Here is a 25146-nt window from a genome sequence, read left to right as displayed (position 1 = left end):
CATTGGTCGGTCCTAGAGGCACTTCATTTGTAATATAGCTGAACAAAAACCAAAAAAGTGATAAAACAATTTACTGGCTCTGCCAAGGGCCACAGTCATGTACTGGAGACACTGCTTATGTACTGGGAAAACTGGGCTTCACATTTATTTCTTTCAGCTTTTACAAAATCTTTTTTATTCTGGCTAGGTTATTTTCCCAAAGAATTAGCAAATACCATCTTCATGTTTTAAATTAATATTACCATTGAACTCAGACTAAGGGATCTGAGGATCTTTCCAACATAATTTAATACCGTGATAACTCTAATATACATGACACAAAGGGCATGAATAGCAATTTCCATCTCACAACATACTATAAGTGGCACTCTGCCTCACACAGTTTCTTCTTGAATATATTACCATTCTTTAGTAAATAAATGTCGAATATTTGATCAACAGAACAATTTTAATATGTTATTAACAATAATAGAAACATCATTCATGCAAACAATTCACAAAAGGCAACAGAAAGTCTAAGTCTATATCAAGTACTATATTCCCAATTTTAAGACCATATAAGTCTTAATTATTACATAATAAATATTTTTCACAAATATTTGAATCTTATGTATATTATTTTAGGAGATTTTTGTGTCTGAATATCAAAAAGAACTATTAAATTACATTTAAAATAAGTTATATTATATAGCAAAATCCAAATGTTTATATTTTTGTGTCTAATCCATAAGAAAATTATGACTTAATCCAGAGGTAATAGAAGAGCAAGAAATGACACCTTAAAAATTTATGTGTGATTTAATAGTTTTATGTGATAATGCATGTTTGTCTCATTTCAACCCAGTTTAGCTGAATGAATATTTATTCTACATTCATTAATTTAAAAAATGAGTAATACACAGTCATTACTCTCTATGGCACATACACTACTGTGGTCAAAAAGGTAAACACAATTTAGTTTTTATATGTCAAATATGTCAATTCTATTTTTCCCCTATTTTTCTACTTTTTTTTCCTATGGAGAGGTGTGGCAAATGGTCACCACAGACAAAGAGAAGAGTCAAAATGTTTATGAAAACAGATATCATTTGTGGTAAATCTTGAGGTATTTGGGTGATTGTCAATTTTACCTACTTATGACACATTTTCATGATCACCTATGACATTTATTTTCCTCTGACAGTAGCACCCTTACCTATTACTACTTCTATGCCTCTTATAAAATATTTTTTTCACTCCTTAATTTCTGGATTCAATATACAAATGGGAATTGTTCTTTTGTATGTCTGCCAGGAGTGTAATTAAAGAAAGCTTCTCTCAGTTCTATTTTAAAATCCTATTTTAAAAGCAATGTTTAGAGGATCTATTAAATAAATTATGATACGTCCAAAGATCAACTAATGCAAGTCATTAATAAAGAGGAAATGGGTACTGTTGACTTAGATGGAGATCAACAATTAAATGAGAAAAATGCTCAGAATTGTGCCGACAGCATAAAAGCATCATTTCCCTTTATTAATATTGTTGTTTATGGACATGAAGAAAGACTGAAACAATCAAGTATTGGCAAGCTAACTTTTGGGAAAATGTCACTTATTTTAGAGTATAATTCTTTTTTTAATTTTAAATAACTTATACAATAGGGGTTTATATTGAAGGACAATGTATAAATAATCTATTTTGCAAAAAAAAAAACAGATTAGTTAAAATGTAGTTAAACATCCATTTTCAAAGTTCACAGAAGGAATTGTTTGTATTTATTACTGCTTTGTCATAATTTAGAAAATGTCAATAATGATGATTAAATTGTCCATAGTCATTAATGATTCTTTTTTTCATAGCTTGGAATTGAACCCACAACCACGAGCGTGTTAGAAAAAAGTAACTGACTACTGCGATACATCGGCCTCCAATTCAAATTCTAGAATGATAAATTTCCAGTGATATTATAATTTAAAAGTTCTCCCATGCCCCTCCCTCAGTCCACTGATAGGGTAGGTCCTCCTCCCCTTCCATTTGACCCTACGGAGGAAAAGAGGGAGGAAGAGTAGGGTTGGGAGGGGAGAATGGAGGGGACCACAGCCGGGATACAAATTGAATAAATTGTAATAATAAAGAAATAAATAAAATAATGAATATGTAAATTTTTAAATGCCACATTGGTACAGAATTTTTCATTTCTTAGAATTAAAGCCTAAGAGTAGTTTTTAATCAATAAGCACCAAGACTTGTTTTTTTCAACATATCAAAAATATCAGCAATAACACATGAAGATGAAAGCCAATGAGAGTAACACTCTGAATCAGAGTTTTCAATGCACTTTTTACCAGATCTAACTTTTTTCTTGAGAAATACAACAGAAAACACATATGAAGTTTGATTGGAATCATGACGCCTTGGCTATTCATTGGAAAGCACCTGTAGACTAGACTTGCGTAGCAGGGCTAGAAAGAGAGGGCTGCGAGGCTTTTTAACTGCATCCCAACTGCCTCAGCATGGGTTGCACCCCGTCTTTGCCTATCAGCTCTTCAGATGGTCTTGCCAGGAGCTGCCTGTGATAGTCTGGGCTCACCTACTATCATTCATTCAGAGCACCAAAGAACTAGCACAGTAGTTCCACAGGGGCTTCAGGTGTCCTTTTACAGTGCCCCAACCTCTTCTGGTTGGTTTAAGTTGATCATTTCAGTTCACTGAGTTGCCAAGAATGATGTTACCACATGTCCTTTCCAGATGGGAAAACATCATCCTGCAGGCCACGATTTTAATTCGGTGGCCAAGAATCTTATGGCAAGTAAGTAAGCTTCTCCCCAACAACATAAAAATGCTAAGAAATCATTAACCCAGGTCTAAATAAATGCAGCCAACCTTCCCATTTTTACGGGAACACTGTGACTCGTGGTGCACTCTTAACTTTTATGTCACTGTTTTGGCTTTATCCAAGGTCTCTGATCTGTACTGTTCTGCTCTTTTAGACATGAAGCAGTCTGTCCTGAATTAGAAAAGAGGTCCTAGAATGTGGGAGCGGGGGTTGACCTACATCTGAGCAATCTGCATATGATTCACCACAATTAACCAATTTGGTTTGAAACAGCTACAATTAAGTTATTAGCAGAGAAGTGTTTACTAGACTAAAACTCTAAATTTATCCTCATGTATACTCTAACCAAGGAAAGGCTGCATCTTCAGTACTTTAAAGCAAAGCAAATATTGAAAAGAAATCCCTCCAAATTAACATTATGTTGCTAAATTATTCACAGCTAACTTTTGTGTATTGTATGTTTGAGTTACTTATTTAAAATATTTAGTCAGTGAATAGAAATATGTATGTATATGTGTGATTATTGTGCACAAGAGATACTTAGTTTCTATTATCTACTTACCTGTTTATCTATCTATCTATCCATCCATTCATCCATCCAGTTATCATCTATGTGTCAATCTGTTTGTGAAATTTCCTGATATATGGAAATTATATATAGTATGATAAGTTACTATAAAATCATGGAGAAAGTAATATAGGAAATGTCTACATATATAAAGCAAATTGACGTCTACAGTAAAACAAACAAATGTGATAGAAAATATTCAGACTGACAAACACTGTGAATTCAAGTTTAGCATTTACATAGAGATAATATATATCATCGACAACAAGCAGTATCAATCCTATCTGTATCTATTGATAACAGTGTATTTTGAAACAACTAAAACAAAGGTATAATCAAAAATATTTTTCCTACCTTTACAGTTGAGGGAAATGTTTCCTGAGTGACCATTAAGGGTAACCTGGGGAAAAATGGAAAATAGATGACATGGGGGAAAACAGCTTTAAAGTCATTATCAACATTTAAGATTGATAAGCTGGGCACCCATACACTGTCTCCAGGCATCCTCTGTTCCCACTTCATGTACTAATGAGGCCGATAGCACTATCGGTGACAAGGAGGGCAAGCACAACACACAAAGGTATCCTATGTGGATTGAGCTTGTCTGTGTCTCACAGGACATATGTAAGCATTATGGTTCTGCTGTTCTTCTTGCCAATTAAGTAACTTCTCTTTTGGCTCTTAGAGGTGAAAAGCAAAAAGAAAAATCATACCACATTGATAAAATGAAGCAAAATAACAATAATAACAAGATAAAAAACTGAATAATTCTTGATTTTGTACTGGTGAGATGGTTCACTGTGCAAGAGCGTTTGGTCTCAGAAGGTCCAGGTTCCATTCTCACTACTGCATATAGTGGTTCATAACTATTTGTAAGGCCAATTCCAAGTGATTTTATGCCCTCTTCAGCTCTCTCTGGGCCCACGCACACACATGGGGAAACTTGCATATATGCAGGCAACGCACCCTCACACATAAAATAAAATAAATAAATCTAAATATTCACAGACTTATATAACTTTTTACATTACTAAGAATATAGGTGCTAAGAAAGCAGTTAATTCTTTAGACACGATAAAACTTTTACCCATGGTGACCAAAGCTGTGTGTTTTTGACATTGAATAGAGATATGATTTGGACTGCCAGCACAAAACTCTTGTGTTCTTCAGGAAGAGAGATACTCAAAGAACTAGAAAGTAATTGAAAACTCTGGTGGTGACAGATAATCAAAAAAGTCCCATAGGTAGCTCATGGTAGAACTCAGGGTAGCCTTTTAATTTCTTGGTTTCATAATCTCCCCACAGCACTGAGTCCTTTAATTCCTTGTTTCTCCTAAGACCAAAAAATAGAGGGAATGGAATCATGTTCTCCTGAGAACTCTATATTACAGCCTGAATTGGTGATGTGTGTCAGCAATGTTTATTGCATCAAATCCCTCTAAAAAATAAAAAATAAAAACTTCTTTATGAAGCGAGATACCAATGGATCATCTAACAGAATTTTGGTTATAAACTGCCTAGAAATTCATGAAAGCAATGAAAAGACCAAGGGTGAAAAAAATGTGAAAAAAAAAAAAAACCTGGCAAAACTAGTCAATGACATCATTAGCTAGCTGTGCATGAAACTATCCAGAAATCCTTGATATAAAATTTGTTTCCTGCTAGGATCCAAGCAGTCCTGATGATACTTAACAAGCTATGGGCAGCTGGCAATAGTGGAGAACTCCCCCTTTCAGGGGACTAGGGGAAGGGGATGAGGGGAAGAGGGAGGGAGGGTGGGACTGGGGGAGTTGAGGGAGGGGGCTTTAATCGGAACAAATAATGAATAAATTTTGAAGAAAAAAAATTAAAAAAAATTGTTTCCTGGTCTAACTTTAAACAATGAAACTGTAGCATCTGTTCTTTAACACATGCATTTCCGTTCTAAATTGAAATGGGGATAGCAGGTAATACCGTAGTTACAACTGTGCCCTATGGCTGACATTTATCCACTCTAAACAAAAACATAAACATCTGTGAATCATAAATGACAACAATTTTCCTAACAATTCACCAATCTTATTGTAACAATTATTTTCCTGAAATAAATCCCTTGACTACTTTGTTTTTCTAAGAAACACAATGTCCTCAGTGGCATCAGAGAAACAGTGCTACATATGCATAGAGTCTCTTCTAAACTATCTCGACCTGGAATTCTAAGAGACTATCAGGAGGACTCAGCAACCCGTAGCTGTGAGAAGGGATTTCTGCCATCACTAAGGAGCCTCACAGTATCAACGGCATTCACGCCCCTCTCTAATTCAGGGTCTTTTGTAAAATGACCAAAGATGAACTTTGTAAGTTTAAAATTTATATCAGATATGAGAAAAAATATTCGATTAAATATTTTAATGTGAGATTTAAATAACTCAAAAGTTAGAAATGGGTAGAAAAAGAGAAACTTGAAGAGCAAATACAGAGCCCTGTGTAATAGTAAGATAAATTTACCAGATTATGTTATGGCATTTAAAAATTTTTTTTCTTGAATCATTAAGAAAGAATGCTGAAGCAGGTGCTGTGACACATGCCTTTATGCCTTTATTCCCAGTACTCAGAAGCAGGAAGATGACTGTGAATTTGAAGACAGCCTGGTCTACAAAGCAGGGCCAGCAGAACAGCCTAGACTACACATAAAAAAAAGAAGAGAAAAAAATAAAAGGAAGAAATAAGGAAGGAAGGAAGGAAGGAAGGAAGGAAAGAAAGAAAGAAAGAAAGAAAGAAAGAAAGAAAGAAAGAAAGAAAGAAAGAAAGACCACACATATACTTATGACAAGGTTTAAATAATTGAACCCAATCATTTTTAAATAAAGTCACGTAAGGAACCACAATAAAATGGCTTTTTGAAAAACTAGTAATAGTGTTTAAGATGTTATCCACATTATTAGTATAAAACATATAATTTCAGATATAAAAATACACATGTTTATTTACACTCTCTTGTGCACACAATTATGTTTACCCTTCCCAATGCACTTAACGCTGTAATACATCATTCTAATCTACTGTCCAGTATATGTTCTCAAATATATTTGACCCTAGAGGAGAATTCTACTTTTCTTACCTCCCAAATCAAGGCCACAATAAATAAACATGTCTGTAGCTTTCAAAGTGGCATCCACGTTGCAAATGACTTATCTATATGAATATGTTAATGAGTGGCCTTTGGCTTTGGACATTATAATTATATACATTACTTAAGATTACTAATACTATTTCTAAGTAATAAATGTTATGGCAAAATTTTCTTTAATGTAATATAAAAAAATTTGCAGAGCTAAGGGAAAGTGAAGAGGGCATAAGTTGCTAGAAATACTTAAATATAAATGGCTTAAAAGACTTAGATTTTCTTGTCTTCTAATGAGGAGGACACTTAGTAAGATATCATGAAAAACATTAAACACTTTAGTATTTATCATATGAGGCATTACAAAGAAAATTTGGCATGTTGTGAAATGTATTCTAGATTCCATTTCTAAAGATCCCAGTTATTTTGTTACAAATTTACATTCTACAAAAGCAGGCAACTCACAGCATTTGAAGGGGTAAGAGTGCACCTTTCCCGTTCTTTCCTAACATTTGTATGAGCAAGCAGCTTTGGATTGCCTGCCTTCCACATCTCTGGCCAAAGAGAAGCTAGCTTTTTATAATGACAGGTGGAGAATTATGATTATTATATTTATAGAAATCTGTATGCTAAAACCTGCATCATCTGCCAACTGAGTTAGGATATTTTTTGACTGTTTAGATAAGATCTTTGACTTTATGGGTAGATAGTGAATTAAAACAAATAAAACATGCTAGCACACTTTCAGTATAGTGTAATTCCATTATTTAGCTTATGTTCTTTTCATTTTCTGCAAGGCTCAGTTTTATATTCTAGAAATAAGAATAATAAAAGCCCTCCCTTCAATTTAGTTTTAGGTATAGTGGTTAGCAGAGATTCCTTCCAAGTCATCTTCAGTATTCAAATCAAGTGGCATCTACTAGCAGAGTGTGCTTTATTTAAAACATATTTCTATACAATCACAAAGAATAAATACTTTCTTCTTCATTATTAACCAACTATATTGTTCTTTATGAGATTTTTTTACACAGCCCTTTGCACAGCACTTTTTCATTTGAATGAATTTATTTCTACACTGTAAATCCAAGTTCAGAATAGGGTCAAGACTATTACTAGTCTCATGCCTGGGCATCTATATATTTACTTCAGGACACTGTGATCCACTTAGCCATACAACGTAACTCTACTGAAAGCTGCATGTGCAAAGCTTAGATAATATTACCAAGTAACCATTTTCATTTCTTCTCCTTACAATAAAAGCATCGTTTAGATCATTAAAAGGATGTGACTTTTTATTTTTTTTCAAGGCAGGGTTTCTCTGTGTTGCCTTGGCTGTCCTAGACTTGCCTTGTAGACCATGTCTGCCTTGAACTCACAGAAATCCGCCTGCCTCTGCATCCCTGAGTGATGTGATTACAGGCATGCCACTGTGCCCAGCTGACAAGCAACTTTTCAAAAGCTGCAGCTTCTTGACTGGTGATAGAATGGTTTGCAAACACTGTGGCTCCAACAGTGATTCATGTCCAAGGAATTTGATAAAGCCTTCCCCCCCCAAAAAAACTCTATTGGAGCATGTCATATGACTGGCTTATCTGCTGCACAGATTGATCTCAATTGATCATATTTTTCCGAGTGACAGCTGGAACATGGCCAATGGGATGGTTTCAGAAGTGTTCTTATGCGACTTGTAGAGGCCAGCTGAGGTCTTGTCCGCTGATCTAAGACTAGAAATGACAGCATCCCAAGGACACATTGTCAAGTTGTCACCTTCAATACCTTTCTGGAATAAAAGTCTCCATGTAAGTAAAATGTGCTGTATTTTAACACTGCCAACCTCCAAGAAGTGTATTGTATAACTCTGCATACTTTACATACTACATAACAAGGTTAGTGCAATTTGATAAAATCACATATATGTATATTCTTTTGAAATACATATTTTTTTATTTTGGATGCAATTAACAGACTGTGTAAGATTTTATCACTAAAATGTATCCTATATTTTGAAAAATATAACCTAATAATATTTATTTAGAAAATTACATTAAAAATAATAACTTATTATTTTTGATAATAATTAGTGGAGTTTATACACTACTCAATTTAGTTAAAAATAGGTAAATCTCTAAGATAAATAGTATTAAGCGGTATAAAAGAAGAATATGAAATAATGTTATGCTTTTAGATAAAATGGGAACATCACAGTGTTTTCTTTTCCATTGACATCTCTCCTTTCATCATGCTGGAATCAGTTACAGTGGGTTGTACCCTCAAACTCTTAACAGAAATGAGGGTGGCATCTATGAAGGAAGAATGAGGGACTAGAAGTTAGTTACATTCCCTGGTAGACAGATGGATACGGACAGAAGCCATGACTAGATAACGAGGGCAAACTTTCAATATGGCTGGCTACTTCTTACAGCAGAGGCCTGCGGGCCTTTTCTTTCCTAGGTAAAGGTCCCTGCCTGTGGACCAAGCTATGCCAAACTCATATATCTATCAGTCTTGCTATTTTTGTTCAAATGGACCATCCTTGTTCAAATGGACCTGGAAAAGGTCTATAAAATCTCTATCCCTAAAAAGCAGACTGCTTTTAAGCTTCCAGAGTGCCCTGTCTGCTTTGGGGGGCGGGGGGTTGCATTGTGTCCCTTGCTGAGTGTCTATAACAGCTTTCCTTTCACCAACCCCCAAAATAAAGGAAGGTAAGAGAAAATTACACTGCTTTCTGAAAGGTATAGCCATCACTTTCTGTTATTTTGGGTATTTGAGCCTAAAAGTTTCCTTTATACCACTATGTGAATTTTCTGTGACTAAGGATGCCACCACACCCTTTATTATTATAATACATATTTGATTATAAAATATCTGAGACACGCTTTGTAAATAGATATATGCATTGCCACAAGTAAGTAAAAATGAGTGGAATAGCTCAAGCTATTCTTAGTTTTAGTCTTGACAATATTCTAACTTACTTACACATATTTTACATATATTATAAAAACTAAGAACTGTAATAGTTAATTTCATTCATCAACTTGGCAACATCTGGATTTAACTGGGACCCAAACTGCAGCACATTCCTGGGACGAAATTTCTTAATCATATTATCTAGAGCAGAAACATCTACCCTCAATCTTGTTCACTCCTCCTGGTGACAGCCCAGATAACAGGATGTGGAAGAAGGAAACTTTTCCCTTTTTCTCAGGCTCACTAGCAGGATTAAATCCAGCTTCTTCAGGTTCCCAACATAGACAGTTCTGCGGAATCCTCCAGAATTCCAGCACTACTCCAAATCCATCTTGTCAACTAGCGTGGATTCCCAGTCTTTCAGTCACTTGACAGCCACTGTGACCACATCCTATAAGGCAGTCTAATAAATAGTTTTTAATCTTATCTATTTATCTGTCTATCATCTATCTATCTATCATCTATCATTTATATTTCTTATATGTCATATATATATATGTATATATATTCTGTCTCTCCATCTATGCAATGTGTGTGCATATTCTTTCTTTGTGTTCTGTTACATTAGAAAGCCCTTACCGACATGATATGCTCTTTTTCTAGTTAATGAAGTTTCAAACCACATAGGAACATTCAGTCCACTGTAAACATCATCACGATGACTGCCATGGGAAAGAACAGTGTGTTTGCAGGTCCCTGACCCTGAAGAGCACAGCTCTACTCACTGACACTCAAGAGATTATCTCCACCATGGCGTCCACTCTCTCAATGATTAACAGCTAATGTTCAAAACTTCATGCTTCTGATACCTGTTAAAGTGCTTCAAGACCTATTCTTTAACTACGTCTTGGCAGTCATGTTCTGAAATGATTTCTATTCAGAACATGGGAGGGAGAATAGGTATATGATCACCATGCATCTTTATACAATTAGGAGTGAAAAAGAAGGAGCCCTATTAAGTTTGAACACAGTCCTTATTTGTTTTTGTTTTTTTTTCCATATTATACTGACTTAAATGTAGAGTCAAAAAAGTAAGGCAATGGCTTTCCTAGTCAGAGCTACAGTCTTATTTTCTCTTTAAGCCAGACCCTTTGAAATAATAAATGAAATAATTGAAATCAGCTTCCCGCATTTTTCTAAAGACAGCTTTCTCACTCTTAAGCTTTCATAGGATTATTTAATCCTCATTTAGTTTGTCTTTAGTTAAATGAATCAATCTAATCACTCCATAAATTTACTTTAGGTATCAGTCCATGAAATTTTAATTTCTATAATGAATTTAATAAGTTAATTACTTATAATACCCATTATTACCTGAAAGGGATATGCCAATATTGTCTTGGGAGTACATAGGTTAATGTGAAATATAAAAAGTAAATTTTAGAAACAGAAAAGTTGAATACATAAGATAAAAATGAGGTTAATCTATAACATAATCTATAACATAATCCCTATACTTTGGCAATGACTTGGATAATCCAGTATTTCATTTAGTTTTTTAAAGTATTGTTTAGTTTGAATTCCACATTTCTTGTTCCACTTAATAATTTATAAAAATGAAGAAGCTGCAAGCACTCAAGGGAGAATTTGTAAATCATCCTTATGTAAGTATTAGGTTGGAAATTTTAGAAAATGTTTGTTAACATGTTCTGCCTATTTGGACTCTAACTACAGATGTAAACCTGTATAAAATTATATCTCTTGTAGACATAAGCCCTGCTCCCAGTAACAACAAGTATATAATTTATAAAATTATCTTTACTTGAATTATGTATTCTTTTATTTTATTTATATTGGTTTTTATTAGTTTATTTTAAAATTAGCATATAAAATTATTTCATACTATTTCACTTTGTCTCTGTTGGTCCACCTCCGCAGTTCACACTGTTCCCATCCCCTAACCCTTTCTGCAGGTGACTCTCTTCTCTCCAGTGGCCTCCTTTCCATGTCCATATTACATGAGCTCCATTATCCTCTCTACACTCTACATAAACAATCTTTACCCTCTTCATGGTCAATCTCCTTGATAGTCTTATAATGTAAACACACATTCACATGCATACAAGCACACAAACGAAAAGTAGAATTTAGGGTCTACATCTGAGATAAAACATGTGGCGTTTGTCTTTCCAAACCTGGGTTGCTTCACTTAACATAAGAACTTCCAGAGCTATTCATTTTCTGGCAAATGTCATGACTTCATTTTTCCCTAGGGCTGAATAAAATTCCATTGTGTATACTAGCCATATTTTCTTTATTCTCTGTTTAGCTATGGACATCTCGGGTGTTAAACATAGAGCAACAAACATCCTTCTTTGTCAGTTATAGATCCAGGAGTGGGGTAGCTGTGTCATAAGTTCTTCAAAATTCCAGTGTACAGAAGCACAAAATAACAAAACAAGCTCCATTCAAGTATACAGCCACTATTTAATAGACATTTGCAATTTGCCATGTTGGTGTTAAAGTACTCAATCTTAAACGCCAAATGGAGCCACTATTCTAATTTCATTTGTAGCCATTTTCAAAGGGTTACCACTTCCACTCATTCCAGAATTATTTCCTTCATAAATCCTTTGCTTGTCTTGATCTGTTTTTTCCCCTTATCTTTCACAGAAGGAGTTATTTTCTAACATGTGACATATTTATTTATTAAAGTGTTTGCCCTCCCAGAATATAAGATGCAGGGTGACTACATTGTAGCCAAGTTTCATCTGTTGTATTCCATTTCACTTCCATGCTAGCCAAATGTCAGCAACAATCTGAAGTCACTATCTGTTTTTCAAGACATAGTTTTACCATCCCTAAGAAAATATGTACTCACCGCAAAGCTACTGTGATGCTCTCAAGGCTCTCTTTCTTTCTGCCTAGTTTGATGTCTGTTCATTCTTCAAATTTCAACTGAAGTGGATCTCCTTCAGTTAAGCCTTTTCCTAACATTAACTTATTTACTGCATATGACAGCTCAGAAATTGTCATAATCATGAGGGTACTTTTGTTCATGTGGACATTGAAGAATACATTTCTCAATCTAGACAATATGGGAAATGACAATATAGTCCCATTCCTAAGTCCAAGGTATGATGTGAACAAGTGCCATGATCCAGTACCTCTCTGTGTGGTAACTTTGATCCAGACATTAGTCATATCATTGAATAGGTTTTCTTTCTTTGCTTCCCTATAAGTGAAATTTGTACACACTAGAAAAAAGTGGCCCTGTTATTTACCAAAGTTTCATGGAATCAAGTACAAGCATTTCACATTATTGTCCGGTGACTTTCAAAGAAAGTCCATGAAAACATATGAGTGCTAGTTCAAAAGCTCACACCGCTAAAACCAAATGCACATGACGTATGCTTTAGATCCAGAAGGTTCATGCCTTCTCCATATCCCTTCCGTTGGATGTAAACACACACACACACACACACACACACACACACACACCCCTCAAGAGTTGAATTCCACACAATATAAAAGTCCCAGAAGTGGCAGAGAAGCTTTGTTTTGGAAAAGAAAAGCACAATAAGCTCTCAGAGAAGGTCTCTAAATTAGAATATAAAACTTGGTAAGTAATTTTCTCCAGAACACATAGCATTGTTATATCTTACTTCTGTATCTGCAAAATTAAGCCCTTATTTTTGATTAGCAACATCAGAAAAGTAATAGGAACTCTGTTATAAAATTAACTGTTTCTCAGCCAAGTGGAAGCAAATTATCTCTGTGCAAATATTATTTATATTAAAAAGTGAGGATCATTTTTAATGATGATTATGAGGGCAAAAATTTTTAAATATATGTTGCTTTGAATTGTGATGTATGGCAATAAATTCATGGCTAAGTAAACTAGAGTTTAGATACTTTGAAGCACCGTCTGAAAGAAAAAATATTTTCTTTACCTAAGGTAACTTCGTCATTACTATTCAAGTGTATATTTTTTCAGATAATATATTCAGTGTTTAATGATTTTGTATGAGAATCTAAAACTCAATTCCCGCAGCAACTTAGCTATGCCTATTAACTACATGGAAGCAGGGTAAATTGTAATAAGCTAAGAGTAAATATCAGGAGTATGTGAACTTTGCTTTAAGAAAAAACAAACAACTTTCTTTCAGGCACCTATTTTTCATATGCAGAAAATCTTCTAGAATAATTTCAGTTATATTATATAGTGCTTGATTGTGTGCCAGTAACTGTGATACTGTCTTCTTTATGCACACAATATTGGAAAAAATGTTTTAAGGTTCCGATTAGTGTGTTAGACAAACACGATTTGAAAGAGATAGCTGAATATAGATACATTAAAAGTGATGACACAGACCGATGGCAATACTAACAGATTCTTACAAGGACAGTCCAGGACCACTTGCCCAGACAAAGGAACCATTCACAGAGGATGGGCCCTCTGACTTTAATTCACAATTAAGAAAATCTATACACACCTTCCCATTGGTCAGTTCAGTCTAGGAAATTCCTCATTTGAGGCGGTCCTCTCAGTTGATGTTCAGGTTGTGTCAATTTGACAACTCAGGCTAACCAGAACAACAATACACGCTAGTTGAACTTAACATCTCTGGGCTTTGAGGGTAAAATTAAGTCAAGAGACAGTTACAATATTATGCTTATACTTATTCATATGCAGGAAGTCAACTACAGTGTGGGAAAAAGGCTGGCTCAACCCAGAGAAGCTCAGCCTTACTCTTAATTTAGCCAACTTCCAAAAATGAATAAAAAATAAATAAAAATGCTTGTTGGAGTCAGAATTCTCTCTGAAGTTTCTTCATTAATCAGGAGAATTTTCTTCATCTGTGCAGCAGCTGCTTGGTGGCCACAGACTGATGTGTGTTGGCCGTATTTTTTCCTACTTGGACACTCAGAGAAATCTCATGGAATGTTTCTAAAGTTTGGTTAGTGATCTTTTAGGTCTTCCAGTCAAACCCGAGCTAAAGAGGTGTTTCATAAGTAAAGTAAAAATGATGATCCAAAATAGTCTTAAAAGGCACTGAAAGTGTTGAATTCAGTGAAAAATACTACCAAAAACTTAGAAATACACTACAATTCTAAACACAATACTGAAGCATATAATAGTACAATTTCCAAGACAGAAACAGTAGATATAATAAGTTATCTGACTTAAAGTTACACCAGTCAGAATGTCTAAGATCCAAAACTGAAGTGACAACACATGCTGGAGAGGATGTGGAGAAAGGGGAACTCTCCTAAATTGCTGGTGGGAATGTAAACTTGTACAACCGCTCTGGAAATCAATCTGATGCTTTCTCAGAAAACTGGGAATAGGGCTTCCTCAAGATCCAGCTATACCGCTCCTGGGCAGCTGTATTCATAATAGTCAGAAACTTGACACTGAGCCTGAGACATCAGCTAAGGAGCATGCAAGGTCCGAGCCTTGGACCCCCGCATACATGTAGCCGATGGGCAACCTGGTCTTCTTGTGGGCTGCCTGGTGAGTGGAGCTGGAGGGGAGGGTGTTTCTAACACAGACGCTGACCTGCTTGCTTTTGGATCACTTTCCCCTGGCAGCACTACCTTGTCTGGCTGCAGGGGATGAAGATGTACTCAATCCTGATGTGACTTAATGTGCTGGGGAGGGCTAGTACAGAGGGAGAGGAGGCCTCCCATTCTCTAAGGATAAAGACAGAAGGGAAGAAGGAAGGAGGAAAAGTGAGTGGGGGCTGGGAGGAGAAGGAAGAGGGGGCACCCTCGGGATGTAAAGTAAATAAACTAGTATATTAAAAAATACTAACAAAAAATAGTTAGGTCATAATAACTTTAAATATAATAATATCATAATATAATAACAAAAGTAATTAATAAAATATGTTTCTTATAAATAAATTAATAAAATGAAATACAATAAATAAATAATAAGAAACTAATTAATAACTTCAAAGAAACAAATATTCTCTCAATTATGTTTGTTTCTTAGTCACATTTTCTGTTTCCAAGTACTGGAAAGAAGCCCAAGAGGACGTAGGAATGAGCACTCAGCTTCATTGCTCACACTACTGTTTGTCCCGAATACTCATTCCAGGTAGTGTCTTCAGATACTGATGGTTCCTATTGTATTACTGGGGCAAGTCACTGGGAAAGTGTGTGTGTGTGTGTGTGTGTGTGTGTGTGCGTGAGTGCGTGTGTGTGTGCATGTGCGTGCGTGTGTGTGTGTGTGTGTGTGTGTGTGCGTGTGTGTGTGCATGTGCATGTGTGTGTGTGTGTGTGTGTGCGTGAGTGCGTGTGTGTGTGTGCGTGTGTGTGTGCATGTGCATGTGTGTGTGTGTGTGTGTGTGTGTGTGTGTGTGTGTGTGCGCGTGCACTCTCTTGTGTGTATATGCTGGGCAGATGTGCCTTCACACATACCTAGGAGCATTTTTCCTCCCTGGTGAAGGTAAGCTGTATTTTTAGCAAACATATAACAGATGGGCAGAAATGCTTTATAGAATAATTATTTGAGAAGTGGGGAGGACAACAAAAAGATTGCTGTCTCATCTTTCCCTGGTGAGTAAAGGACAATGGGACACAATAATACAAAAGCCATAGTGAAGACATGTGATTATTAAGTAATATTTTTCTGTAAGCTAATCTCTGTCCCTATAGAACATGGAACACCTTCCTTCACTAGAGTATTCCCCACCTCTGGGACTATCACGAGTATGTACAAGGCATTTAGCTAAGTTCTTGTTAACTAAAGGACAATCAAAGCAATAGCCAAACAATGATCTTTTGTTCAAATTGTTTCTATAATTATAGTTTAGTTTCTGCACTGACTGTTTTTGGGCCTGTGTATATGTGTGTGCTGTGTGTGCTTGTATGTTTGGATATTGTGGGTATGTGTATGTATTCTGTGCGGTATACCCACGGCTGGACATATGAGTGAACCCGGTCAGCCTCTAGTTCTTTCCTCAGGAGAATCCACCTTTTCTTCTGATAAAAATTCTCTTACTAAGACTTGGGTTTGCCAATTTGGCTAGGCCAGCTGACCTATGTGCCTCAGCAAGCCAGCAACCCTCCTGTCTCTGCCTTCCCAGAACAGGGGTTACAGGGGATTACAAACAGATGCCACCATCTATCTTTTTATGTGCTTAGTAGCACATAAAAATTCAAGTCTTCATTCATGTAGGGCAGGCACCTTACTGAGGGAGATAATTCCCGGTCCCCATTAGCTCTTTGTATTTGTCCTTTAGCATACCCAACAGGTGCCAGTCACTGGCACCTCTCTTCACTGTAATGAAATTTCCTAAGGGTAGAAAAGACAACATAATCTGTTATGCATCATCTCTTCCTAGCCCAGCACCTAACCAATACATAGCTAGTGAGAGGGCTGAATGGATACCAGTTATAAGGGCTTAGCATTTAACGTGCATCAAGCCGGTTCAAACATGCTATCACTCCTACTTCATCTTCACATAATGCTTAAACAGAAATGAGATACAAGAGCGGGAGACTGGCACGACTTTGAAACTTTGATTCTACAGTGCAAAGTGTTACTGCTACGATCAAGGTCGGGAGCTCTGGGGTTGGTTGATGATGAGAGGGAGCCAGTGAGTTAACTAGGAAATGGCTAATGATCAGCAGCTGACCTTGTTTTCATATCACAGGTGAATAACATTTCAAATTAGTACCTGGGTCTAAGTTACCTATGAAGAACAAAGAAAAAAAATATTCTGCAGCTAAGATGCCCTGATAACTACATTTCTGTAGTGGCCAAAATATATGAAAATTGAATATGCAGAATAGAGACACTGAAAGGAAAATCCAATGAAGTCAAATTACTCATTATAGTAAATGTGCATGTGTTAATAGAATTCTCACTATGTTGTATTTTATTGGGAATAAACAGTGTTAAATAGAAATGGCTTTTTAATCTTAAGGCATTTATTCATTATGCCAATATCCTTGTTTCAAGATATAAAATGATTTAAAATACAAAATTAAATATAGCATTAAAATTTCACCAATTACAACCTGATAATTAATTTATAATATTTAGAAATTACATTATTCTTTATTAAGTTTTTTTTTTTTCCTGGTGATTGCCTGTAAATTTAACAAGAAATCATTATTTCTCTTTCAGGCAAAGTGTGGTAAAAATCCATTCTTCTGGTTTTGAATACAAAAATCTCTGAAAGGTCTAGTGGTTAAAAAAGAAGTTTAAATCTGCCTTAATTCCTAGATTAAGATCTCATCACAAAAATAATTATATTATGCTACTTAAAAATATCTAAGAAAAATAGGAGTACTAAGAGCTATCAGGTCCTTATTCAAGGATATGATCTTCACATGGCTTTGTACTCTTCTCATTTGTATGAATATTAAATTTTCCTAAAATATAAGCCCTTACCTTTATGAGAAATTCAAATTACTATTGAATATTTGGCTTGTATATGTGCAGGATGAGGGAGCTTTCACCTGTAGATATGGGTGCATTCCACAATGGCAGGGTGGAAATCGATCCCTGGTGACTCTAGTCACAGAAGAACTTCCTACCAAAATCCACTAAGGAGCTTTTGCAAAATCATGGGGAAAATACTGTTCGGTTTTCTTCTCACTTTAAATTTAAACAAACGATTTCCTTTTTGTTGTTGTTTATTGATTAGAAAGGCAAATAATAGTAAGAGCTGGAGGGGACGGGAACTCCACAAGCAGAGCAACAGAACAAGATAATTTGAACACAGGGAACTTCCCAGAGACTCATACTCCAACCAAGGACTATTCAAGGAGATAACCTAGAATCCCTTCACAGATGTAGCCCATGGCAGTTCAGTGTCCAAGTGGGTTACATAGTAATGGGAAGAGGGACTGCCTCTGACATAATCTGATTGGCCTGCTCTTTGATCACCTCCCCCTGAGGAGGGAGCAGCCTTACCAGGCCACAGTAGAGGACAATGCAGCCAATTTTGACGAGAACTGATAGACTAAGATCAGAAAGGAGAGGAGGACCTCCCCTATCAGTGGACCTGGGGAGTGGCATGCATGCAGAAAGGGAAGGGAGGGTGGGATTGGGAGGGGAGGAGGAAGGGGCTTATGGGGGATACAAAATGAATAAAGTGTAATTAATAAAAATTAAAAAAAGAAAGGCAAATAAGAGGGAAAACATGGATATAGCGATAACATGTTTTGAAGTCAATACAAATTAAACATTACATTGATGCTTCAACTTCCCATGTTCCCTCCACATATCTACATGTGTTCCCAAAACGCACACACATAACTATACTCATCTGAGATATTTCTGGATAAAACATACTAATTTGAGAGTTTTCAGAGAGACATATGCATGAATGTTAATTTAATAAAAATTATTGAAATTTGCCTGAGTATTGTCTGGCTAGATAGCAAAGTACATTTGTGAATATAAGCAAACACATTGGAATTCTAAAGAATACCATTTTTTTCAACTACGATTATGCCCAGTCTCTGCCATTCTCATTGGCTGAAATACAGAATCAGCATGTCTTTATCACATGCTTCATATATGTTTTCAATCGCTTTATGTTGAGTCAACCGCTCTAAGAATCAGCTTGCATTTTCAAGCAACTGGAAATAATAACATGGTACAGGAAGTTCTCTCTCAATTAAAGGTTAAACAATTGGTTTGTATACAGGTATGTAGCTATGAATATGGATAAAATTTATGTTCAAAGTATAATTCCATTTGCACGTTACACCTGATACATCATTACTTGTCTACTTCCAATACTATTTTTATTATTCTATTGAAAGTGAAAACTTTGCCTGGGCCTCCCTGTGCAGAGAGTTCATAGGTTATTTAGCTCATGCTTTTACTTCAGAAATTAAGAAACTGAGGTTCCAACAGCTGATGTGTTTACAGCTAACCTATAAATACATTTATGAATTCCATTTCTAATAAGTGAGGATTCTTGCTCCTGATTCCTTAAATAGTTGTGTTATTTACAGCATTGCTTTCACTGAAGACAGTGTCCTCTGGATGCCTGGCAAATGTTTCCCAGAGTCCCCAGGTTCCTCAGATGCTAAGCCTTCTGCTGTGTTTGCTCTGTTCCCATGCCCACTTGTCAAAGGCTTGCTCAAATACAACTCCTTCTTAATGATGTCTTCTTTGGTCATCCCAGCTGGAAGCGATCTTTACCCACTCTGATCTACTACAGCAATTATCACATTCTGCCTTGTAATTCAATATGGCTTAGTGGAAAAGCATGTGTGCATGGGTGCTGGGGCTCAGCAGAAAGGAGTTCAAATTTTGGCTTTGCTCTTCACAAGTAAAAAGACATGGATATGTCACTCAGTTTCCATGAGTCAGAGTAAAGGATTAGTTAGACAATCTTAATGAAATATATGTTTGACCTTCCAGAAATATGGTACCTAATTGTGATAACTGGATAGATACATTTTGAATAAATATGTCATTCAATTATTAAGTTTGTATTAAAAATCTTTAACATACTGACTCTTGAACTAAACTTTTCTTGAATTTGAAATCCACATACTCATTGACATATTTATATTTTTTCCCTCACAAACAACATTCATATGCTTCAAACAAGAACCACAAGATACCATTGTAATATATTTCATATGTCATATACTATCTTAGTATTGCAAAATGGTTGCAAGCTGAATAAATGAACATGTGACTTAAAAGAATCAAACTGATTATTATTCTTATTGAAAATTTTACTGCCAAGTTGACAATGTTAAAAATACTGATTGATAGCTCAGCAGTATTTCAATACAATCAGCCATTTTTACTATGATTAATCCATCTAGAAATGAAAAAGGGCTTGTCTTCTGGACAAAATAACTTTATATCTTTTCATCAAGAAATATACATTTGACTTATTACTATGCTGTATATGAAATAGTATTAAATAAGACTTATCTTTTATTAAAATGTTGATAGTCTCAATATTAATAAACATGAACCCTGTGCAAAAATTGCTCAAACAAGAGAAAATGTGATTTTCACTATGAAGCACAATGTGTGCGCGCGCGTGTGTGTGTGTGTGTGTGTGTGTGTGTGTGTTTCAGCTCAGTAATCATAACCCTGAAATACCCAAAGTCATCTAACAACTATGGATGCATTACCAATGTCTGCTGCAGTGTGTGCCAGTGCTAAACATATGTAAATGCTGCTGCACCCAACCCTATAACTGTAAAGCAAGCCGTGCAGTCAACATAAGCAGAGTCTTGCTTCTATTCGTAATTTTGATGTTCAAAGGATCCTTTGTTTCGTGACAAATGTAATATGAGGACCCTTAAAACCTTGATTTATCGTTGCTCCATTTCTCCCCCTCCCCTCTTTCTTTCACAATTCCACATGTATGTATATATGTTTGCTTATGATCTCCACTGCATAAGAAGAAGACATTTGAGGTTGAGAGCTGCGGAGGTTCGAGGGTGGGAGGGTGATGGCTATTTTGAATCTTCTGCCGGTGAGGTTTCGTTCACTAAGGAGCTCTCTGCGGGTTTCTGGCATGGTAAGTGTTTTGTCTGCTTGCAAGTGAGCAGCTGATGGATGGGAGAGTGCTCATTGATTTGTAGTGCCTGCGCTGCAGCCAACCAGCACTAGAATGAGGAGGCACCATCATGAATCTCTCAACGATGCATATTTATATGCAGCTGCTGAACTTCTAAACCTCTCGTGAATACAAAGTACTTGTGTGGCCACCAGCTTACACAATGCCATCCTGCTGCATGCTCTGATTTAACTACTGTATGGAAGAATAGATTTGGGAGGGGGGCTCGGTGGGATATAGAAAAGAGACGTAAGCGTGGAGGGGGAAAACGACCCTTGCACAATTCCTTCTTCTTAGGATAGTCAAAGAAATGAAATGGCTGTGGGAAACAAGCAGAGTACATTCTAATAAACGCTTTCCTTGCTTGAATCTCGAGTTCCAAAATTGATTAATGGAAACAAAATCCTTTTAAAGATGGGTGTTTTCTGTGAGCAAAGCTTTGGGACTCCATGATAATGATGTGGTTAAAATATGCTGGCACCATTGAAATCATCATAGCAGTGAGCTGTGTGCATGAGCAAGCCCTTCTCCTGAATAAATCACACTTCAGGAAGAGAGAAATAGATGAGATGGTGTAATGGGAGGGAGGGGTGAAGGCAGGAAGAGATAAAGAATTGTTAATATTATTGGAAAGAAATGAAGTAAGGTGAAGTATAGGAGGCTGTTATGAGAATAGATGAAGAGGCATTCATTTCCGAATGGGAATGAAGTGGAAAGGGTGGTAATGAGGCCTTAGCGCTACAGAGGCAGAGAGCTGGAGATTCAGGGCATGTGAAGGACCCTAAGTAGGAGAATGAAATCAGGGGAAGTAAACAGAGAAGCAAAAAATATCATCAGGACAGGACACATCTCTTTCACAGGACACATTCTTTACTTGAGAAAGATGCATTTACTATAATAGAGAGAAGGTTACAAATGTTTATAAGAGTGACCAAATTTAATAAGATTACAGTTTGCAAATCTGTAAATTTGGAGATTTTTATACCCGATGATCAAGGCATATATTCTAGGTATTTAAAAGCATACAAGTAAAGACAAGCGAACTGGATGGGAGAATGTTTGTGAAATTGAAAATCATATTGAACTATCATCTATTGTAAAATTGTTTTCATTCAGAAAATTTTGATGTTCCAACACAGGTAAATGCTATCAACCACAATCGTGCCATAGGGACTCCAAGGAAAGTTTGTTTTATTATGAGATTAGGGCTTGGCTTGAGCTGAAGTTGTATCAAAAGAAGATAAAACTAAAGCCAAATTCAATATCTATGTAGAGTTTGATTCCATTCCAAAAAAAAAAAAAAAAAAGCTTTATTTGTTTCCATGTAGATTTAAAGCATTCCCTCAGGCCAAAGCACAACTCTTCTGATCATAATATGGAATGGGCTTCTTCCAAAACCATTCCTCTGAAATTTCAAGATAGGATGTCAAGCCTCAGCTCTCAAAGGCTTAGCGAAATGGATGGGGTTGTGAATGGTAAGAGGTCAGAACGTACTCAGTGTTGGTTTTAGATTTCAGTCTTACTAAATATGTCCAGATTTCTAAAACAATATACAAAACCTCAATTTTTATTAGAATAATCTTCTCTGGCACACATAAGCGCGCGCGCGCGCGCACACACACACACACACACACACACACACACACACACACACACATACACACGAAATCTTACTCCAGTCAGTACTGTTAGACACTGCCTAGCAATGTTCTCCCCCTAGTGGTGAGTCAGCATAAAAGAGCCTTCTATAATGGTAAACCTAGTTTCTGTTTTCTCCTTCCCAGAATTGGTACCTAAACATACAAAATGTAATCTTAACTTCACTCTTCTCATTAAAAAAAAAATAGAAAAGTAATATACTTTAGTTTTAACATTGTTTTCAACTTTTAAATTTAAAATAATTATAACCTTTAGCACAGTTGTGTAGGTATTACAAACTCATCAATGTTCATATTTATGAACATTGTATTATAAACTCATCAATATGCACATTGTACAAGGAAGTCTCTGAAGTTACATAAGGACGTGCTAAGTTGTTATCTTTTACTGGGCTACCTTTTAACTTTCACTTTCCTAATACTTATACATTATATCCATAGAACAACTAAACATGAATGCTAAGGGCATAAAAGTGCCAGGTGACTAGAATATATGTAGTATGGAATCCTAAGAGTTAATTTTATTTCTCATTTGTAGACCTAACCATAACATCCTTTCCCCATTTTGCTGAAATATCTAAAACTCTGATTGCTTATGCCCTCACTCTAGATAGCATAGAGTAGAGGAAACACAGAGTGGTCGGCTTTTTATAATTTATCATACCAACCAATAATCACTTACGCACACAAGAAGCACTGGCTTGTTTACATGATGATCTGAGGTCAGATCTCCTCTGGAAAATTACCTGTGAAATTTCTGATTATTATTTGATTCTTATAAGAAAAAGCTGAGCCAAACTATAATCTAGATTAGCATTTAGATATCTAATGCTGGGTTGAATCTTTTCTCTATTCAACATGGAGGTGCATGAAGGCTCCCAATGTTTTCAATTATTAGTTGAAATTAACGGAAAAAAATTTCAGACTGTGGCTAGACTTTGAGGGTAAAAGAATAATGATGAAAATATGGTAAGAAACCATTCTGGGTAATTCAGAGGTGACCAACTATTATTCTTCTTCACTTAGTTACTTAGCATTAGGCAAGTTGCAATATTTTTGAACCAAAATTTCTTTACTTATCAAAATATGTCCAGTTAGATCGAGTTCACTTACATTTCCAAAGTAGAAGATGAGTAATGCCTCCTAATTTTCCTTGTATTAGGAAACTTTTCAGAATCTGAGAAACCCCATTAAATTTTTTATATCTCACAATGATTTTCATATGATTTTAGGGTTTCATGAATTGCTTGAAAGTTGGTCAATATTTTTTGCAGCTAATAGCTAATATTTATTACAATTGTCAAATACCTAGTACATATACATTATGAAACACACTTGCAGAAGTGAGGTAAATTTACCAATGCATCAACTAAAAATTTTATATGAACTGAAACCTTTTGGTTTCAAAATTCACATTTATAAATTTCAGAATTAAATAAGGTAACTATATCATATATTGTAGAAAACTGGGGATGAGGTTGGTGGCAACAACTTATAAGTAAATATACTAATATTTATGCCCTAAATATATGAATATTCATACTTAGTGAGATAAACAAATACTATAAAAGCTTCATCTTTGTTCAGGTCAAGTCAGATTTTTTTTTCCCAAATATATTTCTTTTTTTTTCTTTTTCAAATTGTATTTATTTATTTATTTTAAATTTTATATTTCTTATTAGTTACATTTTGTTAACTCTGTATCCCAGCTGTATCCCTCATTCCCTCCCCAATCCCACCCTCCCTCCCTCATCTCCTCCCTGCCCCTTTAAGGAGAGGACAAACTGCACAAAAAAAGTTTTGGACAATTATCTACTTGTTTGTTGATGTCCTTCAGCAGACATAACTTATTTTGCTATTTTGCTAAGTGTCAGTGAAAGTAAGAGACCCAGAGTTGGCAACATCCAAATTAAGGCTATGTAAATGTTCACTTAAAGTTGTTCAAATAAATGTTCTGTGCTAAGAACTTTAGCACCATAATTTACTATAAATGTCTTGAGTTAAATTTAAAAAATAGAAACCAGGATCATATCCACATCCACCAAAGTCAATGGATCCTGATTTCCCACAGTTTAACACGCAAGAAATATAATCACACCACTGCAAATGAACATGCAATGGCAGCTTAACTGAAGTTTCTGTGAGATCTTTTGTTTATGTTGAAGTAATATGCTTGCTTGATAAATTTACAATTGTGTAACTATTTTATGTGTTTCACATCACATCATCTGTAAAGATGGATTTGTAGACTCTCACCAGGCAGAGTCTAGTTTATTTCACAGGTGTGAAAATCCTGAATATAAACAAAACTCATGACAAAGTAGCTCTCAGTCACAGTGGTCTCACTTGTCGCTAGCTTGTAAGGATGTCCCTCAAGTAGGATCTACCTTCCTGTGTTGAAAGACCGAAGAGTTGCCATTGTCCATGCCACCGTGTTGCTATGTGTGTATCTTTATCTCCTCCTCTATCCTCGTGTGTGTGTGTGTGTGTGTGTGTGTGTGTGTGTGTGTGTGTGTGTGTGTGTGTGT

At 35.7% G+C, this 25146-nt stretch overlaps 1 long non-coding RNA gene across 2 annotated transcripts in view; it reads right to left on the bottom strand.

Annotated features, from left to right (window-relative positions):
• Nucleotides 1-25146, bottom strand: part of LOC129684639 (uncharacterized) — a 298081-nt gene that overhangs the window by 44596 nt on the left and 228339 nt on the right. For both annotated transcript variants that reach the window (XR_008721369.1, XR_008721370.1), the window contains one exon: nt 3741-3786. This is a non-coding gene — a long non-coding RNA (uncharacterized LOC129684639). The remainder of the gene's footprint in view (nt 1-3740; nt 3787-25146) is intronic.

Source organism: Psammomys obesus, unplaced genomic scaffold (genome assembly GCF_907164565.1).
Source record: "Psammomys obesus unplaced genomic scaffold, mPsaObe1.curated_primary_1811, whole genome shotgun sequence".
Classification (NCBI taxonomy): Eukaryota; Metazoa; Chordata; class Mammalia; order Rodentia; family Muridae; genus Psammomys; species Psammomys obesus.
The sequence above is the reverse complement of the archived record's forward strand: the minus strand, read 5'-3'. Positions and strand labels throughout refer to the sequence as shown.